A 15606-nucleotide genomic window follows, 5' to 3' on the forward strand; every position below is an offset into this window, starting at 1 on the left:
TTGGCTTCAGCTACAAATCTGGATGCAGCTAAAGTCTCTGGGGAGTGGATGTATGTGCATCTAGGCTTGTGTTTGTGTGTGAGAAAGTGTGTATGTACCAAAAGCAGGAAAATAGGCTACTTATTGGGTCATTTCCATTTGCTTTCCTGTCACACTTCAAGTTACAAAATAAGTATAGGTTTTCCACAGTTAGAAGTAAAGTGCTTGAAAATGATTCGTCAACAAACAAGTATTTTTCAGTGAAGACAAACAAAAATTAAGGTTCAAGGTGACATGATCTTTAATCTGTTGGGACATAGAGAGATTGAGTTGGTTGAGGATGGTAGTCTGAAGCACTTTAGACTGCATTATAATGAAGTCATCTATGTAAACCTAGCTCACATCAGAAGAAAGGTGGCTTCCAGAGCGTGGAGGTGAGTTATAGGAAGAGGAGTGCATGTAGCTGGGAATAGGGTAGGAGAGGGGGAAAGGGGATAGAGTGTAACTGCGCCTATCTTTGTCTGAATTTGTTTTTTTGCTTAACATAGATATGGAGAGGAGAAAGAGAAAATGACCCCAGCTTCACTTTTAGCAAAGTTTTTCACTGTAGCTCAAAATTTAATGTGGAGAAAAGATAAAATTGGAAGTAACTGACTGTTAAAAATTGGAAAGGTGAGATATGGTTAGAGGACAGGCAATATTATTGGGTCAGGTGGATTAAATTCAATGTGATTTCCCTTTTCTCTGTAGTTTCCCTTATGCCATTTTGAAGGTGCATGCCCTTCAGTGCCAAAGAATTGCACAGTAATGATTTTGAATTAGTAGTTTATAATACAAAAAGTGCTCTACAGTGTTTTATAAGAGCCAAGCTTTTGTTTCAAAAATAACAAACAGTGTTATGGTATGACACTGGTAGAATATACCTCTATTTCTTCATCTATAAAATAATGATGATACAGACTTTAAAGAGTTAACATGAGAATTAAATGAGAATATATATATATACACACATAATTTTGAACCATGTCTGCCTGACCCATATTAAGACTCAGAAGTAAATATCCTGCTAAACTATAAGTCCATGAAGGGGATGGTACCACTATTGCTGACTACTTTGTTGCAAGTGCCAAAGGTTAGTGCTTACTAATTATTGATTAAATATAAATATTAAATTGAGGACAGGTCTAGAAATTATGTGACTGAGGTTTCCAAATGTCTTATTCTACTAATTACTGTAGTGAGTTTTTAATTTGAGAAATAAGAATAATACTAACTATACAACTTCTTATATAATTAAAAAATATTTCAGTCATCATTTGAAGAATTTTTCATATCAAATATTAGCAGGACACGATACTAAAATAATGCAAAAGCATTGTTTATAATAGATATCTATTTTATCAAGTACTCAAATTAAATTTGTCTCTGCACAAAAATAACAAAGAATTAACACTTCTTTTATAATTGGTAAAGAGCAAACTACAAACTTGTTTACAATCTCCTCTTTTGATTACAATGTTGGACACTATAGATATAGTGGAGAATTACTATAGGCATATACAGCGAAACAATTTTAATTATTTAATTTTGTCAGTATTTACATGATTTTTTTTGTTATCACTTACAGTTTCAAAAAATTCTGGGTAACATCTATAGCATTTTCTATAAATAAAATTGGTAGAAGTAAGTAAATTCTCTAGTAGAATATTTCAAGTCAAAATGAAATAAATTATTTTATGTTTAAAAGTGAATATTTAACCAACTATTAAAAAGTTATGCTTCCTTTATAGATGTATATATAACTTGAGTATTACATGATTGTTTATTAGTTTACGGTCTATTAGTCTTTTAGTGCTATACAATGAAAAAATTAATAATTTTGAGAAATTAACATGTTTAATGGAAGCTTCATCTACCAAAGTGTAGGATAACAGGTATGAAATTACCTATTCTATCAATCAATCAATCAATCAATCAATAAGGCAATTGTTTTCAGACACTGAACAATAGGCAACTTGAGACTGGAATTTCCGAAAAAGGGGAAACACAAGCTGAGGCACACAATCCTTGCATCTTTGTACCTTCGCACAATTTTCCAATTTTTTGCAGAGAACTTGAGCCCAAGAAAAGCACCATGATCACTCTGAGCTGAGAAAGCAGAGACTAAAACTTGTAGTATTTGAAGCAGCTGAAATATAAGATATGTGAAGTCAGGGCACCAGATAGAGGGAGTTGAGAGGGTTAGACTGTGAAGAATTTATCTTTGAGTTCTTAACTGAAAGGTAGGCTGCACATGTACTGAGAGAGACTCAGCTATTAAAGAGATGAGAACAGAAGAGAGACACTAAAATTTCAGCATGCTGAAAGATATTGGAGTTCTGTTCCAGAAAGAGAGAGAATGAATACCCCAGTATGCTAAGGCAATAGAAAGATCATCATTAGGACTAAAGAGTACTCCTTAGAGTAAGATCTAATCTAGATCTGCCATTAACAACAACAACAACAAAAAACCCTAAAAGTTAACCTAACAAGATCCATAGGAAAGATGGATTTGAGGACGTGTCCTATAAAGTTAGAGAAGCTTGTTAAACACCTTGTATTTTCTACAGATCCACCCAAACAATGTGTTAAAAGTAAGCCTACACAAGTATAAGATGATCAACCAATAATAGAAACACCTACATGGGGGAAAAAGGCAATACTCTTTAAAGATAGATAACAAACCATGGTCCATATAATGTATTATTGACAATGTCAAGTTTACAGCGCCCCCCACAAATTACTAGATGTCAAAAAAAAAGAACAAAGAAAAGAAAAAAGTGTGAGTGTGACCCATGAACAAGCAAAGAGCAGAAATTAACTTTAAAGCAATCTCAAATCAGATTTAGCAAACAAAACTTTAAAATATATTGAGGGGAAAATATGTTGGAAAACTCAAAGGAAAATATGGACTTAATGAGTAAACAGAGCAATTCAGCAAAGAAATGGGATCTGTAGAAAAGGGCCAAGTGGAAATTTGAGAAAGTGAAATGTACAATAACTGAAATGAAAATTTCATGGACGAGCTTAACAATAGCATAACAATGGAAGAAGGAAAGGTCAATAAATTTAAAGATAATCTAATAGAAACCATTGAATTTGAAAAACACAGAGAAACAAAAATAAAATAAAAATTTAAGGAGTCTGAGGGACCTGTGGAACAAGATTAAAAATTTGACCTTATATGTAATTACTCTCTTCTCAGAAGGAAAAGAGAATAAAGATGGGGCAGAAAAATATTTGAAGAAATAATGGCCAAATTTGATGAAAAACATGAACTTACACATTCAAAATGCTCAATAAATGTTGAGCAGAATAAGTACAAAGAAACTTGCATCTAGACCCATCATAATCAACTGCTAAAATCAGAAGTTAGAAGAAATTACTGAAAACAGTTACAAAGGAAAAATATTACATTAAAAGAAAAAATGTAATACTTCATCGTATATCAAACTCAATAGAAGACAAATGGATATGGGAGGATATCATTAAAGTACTGAAGAAAAAAAAAACCCTCTCAATACAGAATTATATGTTCAGTAGAAATAAGGGTAAAATAGGAACTTTTTCAGATAAATGAATAAGGAAATGTTTCACTACTATTAGGTCTCCCCTATTTCAAATTACGAAGGATTTTCTTTGTAAGAAAGTGATATTAAAAAAAATTTAAAAATAAATGGAAACAGATTTATAGGACTGGAAATGGCAAATAAGTTTGTAAATATAAAAGTCTATGGTTCTATTATCAAAAAGACAAGAAATAACAAGCGTTGGAGAGGATGTGAAGAAAAGGGAACACTTGTGCAATGTTGGTGGGAATGTGAACTGGTGCAGCCACTATGAAAAACAGTAGAGAGGTTCCTTCTATACTTCAATAGAAAACAAAATAAAAAATAAATAAACATAAAATCTAAAACATAGAGAAAAATACAAAATTTTACAACCTTAAGGTATGCCCAGATTTGTAGATAATAATCAAAACACAAGGACTATAAAAGAAAAATTAATAAATTGGATTTAATGAATATTTAAATATTTTGTTTTTTAAAAGAAGTCTCTTAAAAATTGAAAGGTAAAACACAGGCTTGGAAAAGTATTCCCAATATGTTTGTCTGACAAGATTTCAGGTTTAAAATATTTTTAGAAATCTTATAGTCCCATAAGTAAAAGAAAAACAACCGAAATAAGAAAAAAGATATAATACTTGAATAATACCTTCCAAAAAGAAGATATATTATGACAAATAATTACATGAAAAGATTAGCCATTACGGATATACATACTTAAACCACAATATGACATAAAACAGCATTTCACACACATTAGAATGGTCAGTTAAATGGATTAACAATACCAAGTGTTTCTGAGGATCTAGGGAAACTGCAATTCTCATACATGGCTCATGGAGGTACAAAAATGTTAAGACCACTTTGGAAAACAGTTTGGCAGTTTCTTATAAAATTTAGCATCCACCTACATTCGCTCAGCAATTCCATAAATAAAAAATATATGTCTACAAAGATACTCATGTTCTTAGCAGCTTTATTCATAATAACCAAAAGGGGAAGACAATCCAAATGCCCATCATGAAATGACAATATATTGTGGTATACTCCACACAATGAAATATTACTCATCAATAAAAAGGAACAAAATACTGTTACAGGCATCACCAAGTATTAATCACGCACTGAAAAAAAAGCATTTTTATGAGTAAAAAAAATCAGCTTTTAGAGAGTACAGTACATATGGTATGATTGTATTTATATGAAATTTTAGAAGAGTCAAAATAATCTAAAATGATAAAATCAGATCAGTGTTAACTAACTAGGTCAGAGAATGGCGAGTGTTAATTGCAAAAGGTGCATAACAAAACTTTTTAGGCTGAGACAAGTCTTGCATCTTAGATGCGGTGGTGATCTTACGGTTGTAAAAATGTGTCAAAAACCCATCAGATTTTGCACATACCATGAGTACATTTTCTTATATGTAAATAAAGCTTGTGTGTAAATCAAGAAATATACATTTGTTTGCATTTGTGTGATACACATCCTACACCCCCCCCCCCACACACACACTTTGATTTTGCTTCTAACAGCAATGTAGTTCAATTTTAAAATTTTATCCTCATTCCAGAAAGCCAACATTCATTTAACATTTTTTTAAATTAAGGACCTGCTAGGCACTCGGCTCTCTTCCAACTGTTCTACTCTTGGCAATGTGTCAAGCAGGAAAAGGTCCGTTCCCTACACTTACAGTGATCTGTACAATATACAAAAGACATGATATAATGTCAGGCAATGATGAATTTTGAGCAAAAAAGAAACTCATGTTACAGGGATAGAGTGATGGGTGTGCAATTTTCGACAGTGTACTCAGGCAAGCACTCTCTGAGGAGGTGACGTCAGATCAGAGACCTGATTGTGAGAGGCAGAGCAAGGCGATGTCTGGGGCAAGAGTATTCCAGGTAAAGGGAAGGGCTTGTACTAAAGTCCTCACAGTGCCAAGGCTTTTAGAGTATGTGATGTTACAAATATGGTAAAACAAATAATACATATCAGTTTTCAGGATATTTGTCAGTTTCTATACTCACACTTTACTTATAACAAGACTTTGTGTGTGTGTGTATACACACATATAGATACGTACATATGTACACATAAATAAATATATACACACATATACACATACATATCCACACATGCATATATTTCGTATAAAATGTTATATGCATCTATATTTAAATATTTATACACATATATACATATATTTGATACATGTATATGTACTGCATAAACATTTGATATATATAAAATATGTGTCTATACATGTATATCAAACTTGGTATGTATTTGTCAAATATATGTGTGTGTATATATATATATCACATACATACATCTATGTATATACACGTACCATATATATTTTATAAATAAGAAAACAGAAACTCAGAGATGTTAAATAATTTGCCTAAGGCCAAGGAAAAGTTGGTTGCAAGGTCTACCTCCAAAATTTAGAATCATTGTATGCCAAGGACATAGATTCTCCTTGTGTACTGAAGACTTATACAAAAATAGGTAAAATATAAGTTAGTGTCTGAATAGTGAGACCACCTGACCACTTACTTCAGGCCTACCCTTTACATGATTAGTTGTAAGTACTACGCCAAGTGTCTGGAGAAAATTTTGAAGAGATTATGTTTTATATGACATTATTTGGTTTATACACATACAAGAACATATGTAACCTTTGGCATGGAGGAATACATTTAAGTGAATGGGAATATCAAAGGAGGACTTTAGGTATCATTTTAGAAAAATTCAAGCTAGAAAGTCTCTGTGAATTGTACTTGGCCAAAACTCAAACTCTGTAAATCTAAAACTGATAAATCTTCCAAACATAGCCCGACATATAAACAATTTGCTTTATCTGTGCTTCTGATAAATATATTAGAAATATATATAGGTCTTATGTAATTGAACTCCTAAAAATAAGCCAGAGTATTATGCATTTCACTAAGCCATTATATAGAATGAAAATATTTTGCAGTAAGAAATTTAATGTTTTGAAAACTTGACAGAGGGAGTATCTCTCGATTTTCTTTGAGTTAGAGCTAGTATATTACCCAGAGCTATGAAATTTCTAATGGTGGGAATGGAGGAGATTTTGGAGGACTGGAGAGTTTATGAAGCATAAAGATAAAATTCAACTAGAAAGATAATACCAGTAATAAGAGAATTAATATGTATTGGGTAATAATTATGGTCTGGGACATGTGTTAAATTCTTTACATCAATTGACATGACTCTCCTGATTAATGAATTTCCACGGATGTGGAACCTAAATTCAGAGAGGTCAGGTGACTTACTCAAGTTCATAGTAATGGTAGGACTGACTTCAGAGCTTGGGCTTCTAATCAATGTGCTATAGATCATGACTCAAAATTTTACATAGAGGATAAGATGAAGCTTGTCCTTTCTGAGAACATTGTACATAATGTCCAAACTCCCAAGCTATTCATAAACCAATGCAATAGAAGCATTGTGATAAGCCATTATAATAATTTTGCTGAATAGTATATGATATTGATACAGCTGGTAATAATTTAAAAGATAATAATTTGTATAACTTGCAAAAACAAATCTTGGATTCTTTCCAGGGGCATTCACTAGAGGGAAGATAGAAGCAGGGATGTGAGGGACCATATAGCCCCCAAGCGACAGAGAAAAATGGGGTGCAAAGAAATCACTGATGTACACAGAGAGTAACTGCGTGTTCCAAATTTCCAAAGTCCCCATGTGACCCAGGCTATTATATCAGACCCAAGAATGTCTGCGAACTTGCCTGCTGTTCATGTAGGTTTGTACCTATTTACAATAAACTTTCGCTTTACTTGAAAAACAAAACAAACAATATATTGTGTTCAGTCCTGCCTTTACCAATAGCTGGCTGAAGACCTGGGATGTTATTTAATCGATATGGGCTTCAGTGTCATTATTTATATCAATACCTGCTTTACTGGTATCATGGAATTGTTTGACTAACAGATAACATGTTGTCACTAACACTTTGAAATTTTGTGTTCCTTACAGAATGATGAGGAAAGTTTGCTGATATGTTTCTTCAATTTTGAATACAGGCAGGAACAAAAGGCTTGTAAAACTAGCTTTGTGACTGATGCCTAATTGTTTTTTACAAAATCTAAAAACAAACCAAAACGTGTGCAATCAGAGAGTCTGACAGGAAGAAAATGAAGGCTTACACACAAGTAAGCCTTGAAGAGAATGGGGGCATTTAGGGTGTATGTAGTTAGACTGAGAACATCCTTTGACAAATAAAGCAATAAGCACAGTCACTTTCAAAGCTTTTGTTGAAACTTTGAATAGCCTCTCTAGGCTATGAATTACTAAAGATATTAATTAAAAAGGGAGTGTTATTTACCTTGTTAAAAGTATGTATGAGTTTATAGCATTGGTTTCTTCTTAGTTATAATTTAAAATATTTATTCATGTGTTATATTAAATACAGCCTTTATATCAAAGTATCTGTACTTAATTGCATCTTTTTTCCTGAAACAGTGTTTCAGATATTTGAACAGATTGTAAGAAACAATGCTGAAAAATTATGGGAAAATTATATTTAGTAATTATATGAATTTCAAAACTATTTCCTTCTTCTCTATGAGTAATCAGGAGACCCCTGTATCTTTTAACAGTGTCTCTTCTTATGTCATCTACTGGGTTACCTTGTCATAACTTTCATGCTCATTTTAATGCTTGTGTAACTCACCCTTATCCTTTGTACACCAAATTTACCATTTAAGGTGCCGTATTACAAATGCTTTAAGTTAGTCCAAGCAACCAAGGCTATTCATATTTTTAACACAACTGTCTAATTTTGGTTTTACCAGCAAAGTTATCAGAACTCTTTATAATATACACTTGTAATTTCATAGGTGTATTAGCATTTCATATCACAGGAACAAAGTGTTATCTGCTGAGTCAAGTAAATTTTTGGAGCAGATTATTGCTTTGGGGAAAAAGTATGGATTTATTGCACATATTATATTTATTACATATGTAAGTTAGTTGCCCTGTGAAATTATTGTAGCATAGTGTTCACCCATCATCACAGGTAGCACATCTTCTCAGCCGCCCTAAGTAATCTGTGATTGTGAAAGCTGGACATGCCTAACACACTATTTTGTGTTCCACTTGGATACAAGGCTTTGCAGGTGATGAAAAGGAAAATACTTTAATAACGGAGCCACTACTATCCTCTACTTATGGGTGGAAGTAAAACATTTGTTTCAAATCTCCAACTGTCTCTTTCACATATAGCTATTTCTTTCTTTTTTTTTCCAATTTAATTCTACAAGGTTTCATTGAAATGGCATGTTTCTGTATATTGTGTTGCTTCCCCCTGATGTATCTTGAATGACTGCTTAAGTGTGAAATATTTTTTAAAAAAACAAAAACATGTCAATTGATTCGCAAGTTTTTGTTTGCCTATTTGTTTACTGTAATAGGCGGTTATGAGTCTTCTTTTATGGACTATGAAACTCCATGTTTGAGTCTCTTCTCCCTTCTTTAATCACATTCTGTTGTGTCAGTATCTTGTTTTTGTTCAGTGACACACTTCTTAAAAGTAAGGTTATTGTCATATTAAAGGAGATAGGAAAATCATTTTTTCTAATATGCTGGTGATTAAAATGATTACAAAACATTTCTCAAGTTTGTACATTCCTGTATTCAATGGAAATACAACATATTTCCTGTTATACTAAGGAGGAAATGCTCTACAAACCTCCCAGAGCAGTATTTTCTTTCAAGGGAAGCACTTTAAATCCTCAAGTCCAGGGAGAATGTTTGATCAGGGGAAACAAAAAATAATAATAATAAAGGAAAGTGTGGCTATATAAATTTGGGGAACCACTGCCAGGCACCACTCAGACTAAAGTATAAATGGTGTAAGTCATACAGTAGCCACTCAATATAATAATAAGTTGGGAAGCTTATAAAACTTTCTATCATACAGAACAAAGCATATATAGTCAAAAAGCATTTTGTAAAACTATTTTGAAGAAGGCCCTAGGAGAACTTACTTGCATTAAAAAACAGGGAATTCCCTGTTGGTCCAGTGGTTAAGAATCCGTGCTCCCATTGCAGGGGGCTTGGGTTCGATCCCTGCGGGGAACTAGATCCTGCATTCATGCCGCAACTAAGAGTTCACATGCCACAACTAAGGAGCTGGCAAGCAGCAACTAAGGAGCCCGTGAGCCGCAACTAAGGAGCCCGCCTGCCACAACTAAGGCCCAGTGCAACCAAATAAATAACTATTAAAAAAAAATAAGCAAGATTCTGATTTTCCAGCATTTGCACAGATTTGTACAATAGCAATGAGGTAGAGAACTAACTAGAACAGTGGTAATAGAGTCAGGAATAGTGTGTTTGAAGCAGCAAATGTTTGTAATTTAAAGACTGAATTCTGAATGAGTTCAAACTGATTGTAAAGACACTGTGATTTGCAGATGAGTCTGGAGCAAGAAAATGCTTGGTGTGACGTTTTTTAGGTGCAACATGGGAACTGGACTTGTAGAATTAGAAGAAAGGACATTGCCTACCCAGGCGAAGTAGTATCCTGGTCACACCTGGGTTTCTTATGCCAAGGACAATAATATCTAACAATTACACCACGCTTGACTCAGGGACAACATGAATAAGGATACTCTTTACTTATAAGTTTCCTCTACACAGAACTCCTCCAAGTAACTACTAGCAAATCAGCGTTGCCTGTGAGTTGAAACCAATTCGACTTCTCTGACCTACCTATTCAATAATGAAAATGGATTCAAAGTTAACAATAAAACACACTTGTAGTTATTCCTGTATTTTTGTGATGAGCTGAAGGCTCCTGTGAATGTGCTTCCCTCAGCTTCCTGTGATATAAGGTGCCCAGAGTTCTCACGGACTTAATGGGGGTAGAGAAGGTGGCCTGGGGACTGCCGAGGGGCTCCTCAGAGTAACAACCCCAATGAGAACTGATACAAAAGGGAGGATTATATTGATACTGAGATCCAATAGGGCTGATCTCAGGAGGACCCAGACAGCAAGACAGAAACTGGCCAGTGTTCCCTAGGAGTTCAAAGTTTTTTGAACTTTAAGAAAGTAATTTTAGTTGTTCAATTTTCTATTAGTTCAGTCATATACTTTATGTGTCATATTATCCAGATATCTTTCTTAAAATAAATTTTAATACCAAAATAGCATACTTAATAGCTGAGATATAACTTCAGTGTATAAACAGAAAGAAGGAAAGTCCATGTGCAAAAATGGAGAAGCACCAGTGTGGTGAAGTGTGGCAGAATATGAGTCTTAGCAAGTAAAAGAGCAAATTTGAGGTTAGTAATATATTGTTATTATCATTATCAGATAAGTTATCAATATAATGTTTTTGTTTCTCCCTGGTGAAATTTTACATATTTGAAGAAAAGAATTTCTTAAAGACTCTGTAAATAAAGGGGGTATGGCCAATTATAAGAAATTTCAGAAATGAAACATATATGTTTATTAATGAATAGTTTTAAAATCAGGTCTAGGCGATCACTTCAGACTCCAGATGTAAGAATGAAATAGTTAGGGACTGTTACATGTGAGAAACTAGCTCACCACCAATTCTGAATAAATATAGCACAAGGAAATTGATTTTAAAATTTAAGCAGAATTTATTGAAAATGAATCTAATAAACATTGGGTAAGACATCCTGAAATGTCCTTTTTTGATGGTCTGTAGAATATGATTTAGGCTTTAGCATAGCTAAAGATATGGGGAAAAGCTACAGATATTGTAAAGTAAATTCTTGCATGATTTTTAAAATTTTAAAATACATATCCTTATAGATACTTATTGGATTCCTTGTTTCACATTCATTCCTTCAAAGTTACATGCATACACAAGTCTATTGAACATGGCTAATGATTTTGGTAAAAATTCTCATGCTTAACTTCCTGAATATGGGCTTCTGTAAATTTTGTCTCACACATGTTTAGCCTAGATGTTGTCATTGCTTAGTTGCTTTTTATACAGAAGGCAATACTTGATACGAATTTGTGAATATACTGAATTTTTTCTCACAAGTTATGGCATTATAGAAAATTTGATATTAATTCTTGATATACGCTTGTATTAAAATATAACATCACTATTTTTCTCCACCTGTCTGCGCAGGACAAAAAAAAAACTCATCCATTTTATAAATGCACAAGTTTTTGTTACATCAAATGGTTAGTGATTTTTGATAAGATTTTTAAATAATTGATACAGCCTCTTGGCTGAACAATTTGTGCCTTCAACTGCTGTTATTTTTTTCAAGAACAACAAAGCAATATACAGTCCTTTGTAAGCAAACATTTGAAACAATGTAACTCCTTTGTGACATGCAAAGGTAATAAAACAAGTCTTTATTGCATAAAGGGAGGGAACAAGGCATAGAAAGGTTATATAATTTATTCATAGCTCACAAGTAGGCATTGGTAGAGTCAAGAAGTGAGATTATCTGCTTCTTTCAGCATAAACCCATGCTTTCTCATCAAGCAAACTCCACATGGAATAAAGAGGAGCAACAGACTTTCCAGTTTAAAAATTGTGATTTGTTATAAAAAATGCCCCACAGTAAAGCATAATTAAATCTTCAAATTCTTTAATGCAGTTCAATTTCAGAATTTAAGATGAGTTTAACTTTCTAGATAAAAAAATGGACATCTGAATTCACTTCATTATCACTTTGATGTGCAAAAATTATGGAGGAACTCTCTTCTAGGAAGACTTCAAGACACTGCTGTTTTTGAAACAATAATTCTCACTCCTACTCTTCCTTGCAATGAGGCTGTTTTGACAGCCTGAGTGGGTGGAGTGGGAAAATAATGTTTCATGTAGCCATGTGATACTTCAGGTAAAGATAGGACTTATGAAAAATATCCTGTTCGAGAGAAAAGCAGATAAACGCAAAGGAACTGCCATTTTTCAGATATATTTTTCAAATCGTCTTTGTTCTTCTACCTACCCTCCTCTCCTGAAGCAATGCCTGAGCTTTTCTTTGCCAAAAGCTAAACTGGAGTGAGAGAAATTGGAGACAGCGATCCCCTTCTCGGGAGGTCTTGAACTTGAGCCAGTTTGCTTGCATGACTATGCATGAGAGATGGCAGAGGTATGACAGCACCGCTGTCAGAAAGGCAGTGTTCAGGGTCATGATCTAAGTCTGGTCGCTTTCCTTTTCCTTTGGTGTAGGTTGGGGTAACTAAACACGGTGTGAGAGGCAAGGGTGGGGATTAACTTTTAAATGCACACACCTAGATTTTTTTTTTTTTTTTTTGAATGTTGTGACTAGTGGAGTTCCTTTAAAAACAATAAAATCTGTGCTAACTCATATAAAATCATGTTGAGGCCCTTGGGATGGAGTCTCACTAACATATAGGAGAAAGGATTTAGAAGTATAAAATTTGTATTTATAAAGGTGAATTTTTATCTTTATGAAAAAATGCTCCTTTCATAATATAATAATTTATTTCCCTGCTACACTTTCACACTCATAAATGATCTGCCTTTTCCTTTATAAAAGATGAAACAAATCTAAAACATTTATTTTCTTAGAAAAGATATGTGCTCTTACAATCTCTGTTTTACAGATGAGGAAAGTAAGGGTCAGAGAAGTTAAGTGTCTTCCCAGGGTCACACAGCTAATAAATATTGGAGACAGATTTCAAACCCAGGCTGTCTCCCTGCAGAGTCTACACAATTAACCACTTCACTGTACAAGTTCAATACTTGAGAATTCTGGGAGGGACATGAAGCAAAAAGGAAACTGATACACAGACAGACAAATAACGTTTTTACATGGTTAAAAGATCATGGGGTTGGGGAGGAAAAATGAGCTTGGAAAGTTATGGCAAAAGAATGGCTACTAGAGTTTATAGTTTTCAAGCCAGGGAAGGCCCAGGTCTTGGCAATTTAAAGGGTAAAACCATGGACAGGGTTCCTGTAGAGAAGAGTGTTGGAAATTAAGTCTGAGGTTGTTTGATGAATCTCTCATGTGAATTTTGAATTTACACTAAAACAAATACTGGATTTGAATGTGGTCCAAAATGAGGGGATGGGGGCATAGGACAGGGTTAATCATAGGGTTTGGCCTACGATAGAGGTGATAGTCTACAAAAGTGAATTGATAATAATTTGGAAGTGAATAAGGGACACTTGTTTTATGGCAAGTGAATTGCAGCCATCAGAAGTAGCTTTCAGTTTAAAGACAGGATATGCAAACAAACTAAAAAAATACTGTTAATTTAGAAACGGTCCAGGACTGTGACGTAAACCTGAACACATCTTTCTTTGGGGAGAAAACTCATGAAAATTGATATGTAAAACTTCCCCTTCTATTAACCTCATCCCCTAACATATGTCCTTAGTGGTATAGCACTACAGAGATGATGGAATGATACTAACTAGATATTAACTATACTAACTACAAACTCACAGGCCCATGCTTAAATTAATGCTACTTTCCACAGCTCTCCACCTCTATAATCAAAATACACTTATGGAATTGATTGAAATAAACAGTCACATTCTGAAATGTATCCCCAAATTATCATAAGTGGTAAACATAACAACAAAGTAGTAAGGAAATCACCTTGTTCAAGAACTCTGTGGTGTTTACCGATAAATCTCTGAAATGCAAGAGATATCCTGAGTTCCGATGAGGTTCTCTTCTTTGTTAACATTATATTTTAAAACAGAGAAAATGCACATGATTTTTTTTTTAATCTGCTCCAGGGAACTCTCATAGCTTTTACTGTCTATATTTTTAGTGGTGTTCCCCGACTGCTCACACTACTGGAGTGCCTGGCACTGGGGACGGAAAAGCAATGTACCGTGGTCAAGAGTAACTATCATAGCAGTTTCACTTTGAGCAGGCTCTTTGCCCAAAGTCCTAATTCAAGTGATGCTAAAGAGCTCTCCAGAGGTTGTAAAGAAAGGCAATTGCTAATGTGTAGCCCACAAAATAACTTTTATTTGCTTTGAAGTATACTTATGGAAGGTTTTTCATTCTCCTCTTCTTTATTGTTAGGTACCCAGTCTCTGCAAAGTGGGCAACGCAAGCACCCTGCTGTATTTGGCCAAGAAGCCAATTGCAAGAATGATAGGTCATTTTATAACTTTTTTGAAAAATGTTCTCCAAGTGCAAGAAATCACAATATACTCCAAAAAAAAATCTTGTTTTCTCATCTAACAGATGGATTATAATTCATACGTGGTCCATGATAAATGGCGAATATTGCACCGGTATTCCTAGATGGAGGTGCTTGCACAGTGAAGGTGATGTCAGTTTTGTTCATACTTTAATTTGCATCTAATTTAATGTTTACTTTTTTAGAAGTACTTGCATTTAAGCTTTCTTTCTTTTAATTGACTGTTTTTTAATTAATCTTTATTGGAGTAGAGTTGGTTAACAATGTTGTGTTAGTTTCTGCTGTACAGCAAAGCAAATCCGTTATACACATACATATATCAAATCTTTTTTAGATTCTTTTCCCATATAGGTCATTACAGAGTATTGAATAGAGTTCCCTGTGCTATACAGTGGGTTTTTATTAGTCATCTATTTTACATGCAGTACTGTGTATATATCAATCCTAAATTGGGAGATTGGGATAAGCCTTTTTGGTTTTACTTCATAATATCATTTTCTTGCAAAAATAAAAGAATTAGAGGGATTCAAAGAGATTCGAGGCAAATTTTTCCATATTTCCATCATCATTCTCCATAATACATTCTATTTCTTGATAACCCTGGTGTGCACATTTTTTCACATAAGTGTAGTAATATTATGGATAGAGTTTACATTTTACCAGGTTTTTCCCCAGTTGCTTATCACCCCACGTTACAGATATCCACTTATGCCAGTATCATTAAGTAAGCCATTCTTTTTCTACTGCTTTAATATATCACTTTGTTGTATATTAAATCTCCCTATATATTTAGATTTATTAACGGACGTTCAGTTCTATTTTGCTTACTGGTCTGACTTTTTAA

Source organism: Balaenoptera ricei, chromosome 12 (genome assembly GCF_028023285.1).
Source record: "Balaenoptera ricei isolate mBalRic1 chromosome 12, mBalRic1.hap2, whole genome shotgun sequence".
Taxonomy (NCBI): Eukaryota; Metazoa; Chordata; class Mammalia; order Artiodactyla; family Balaenopteridae; genus Balaenoptera; species Balaenoptera ricei.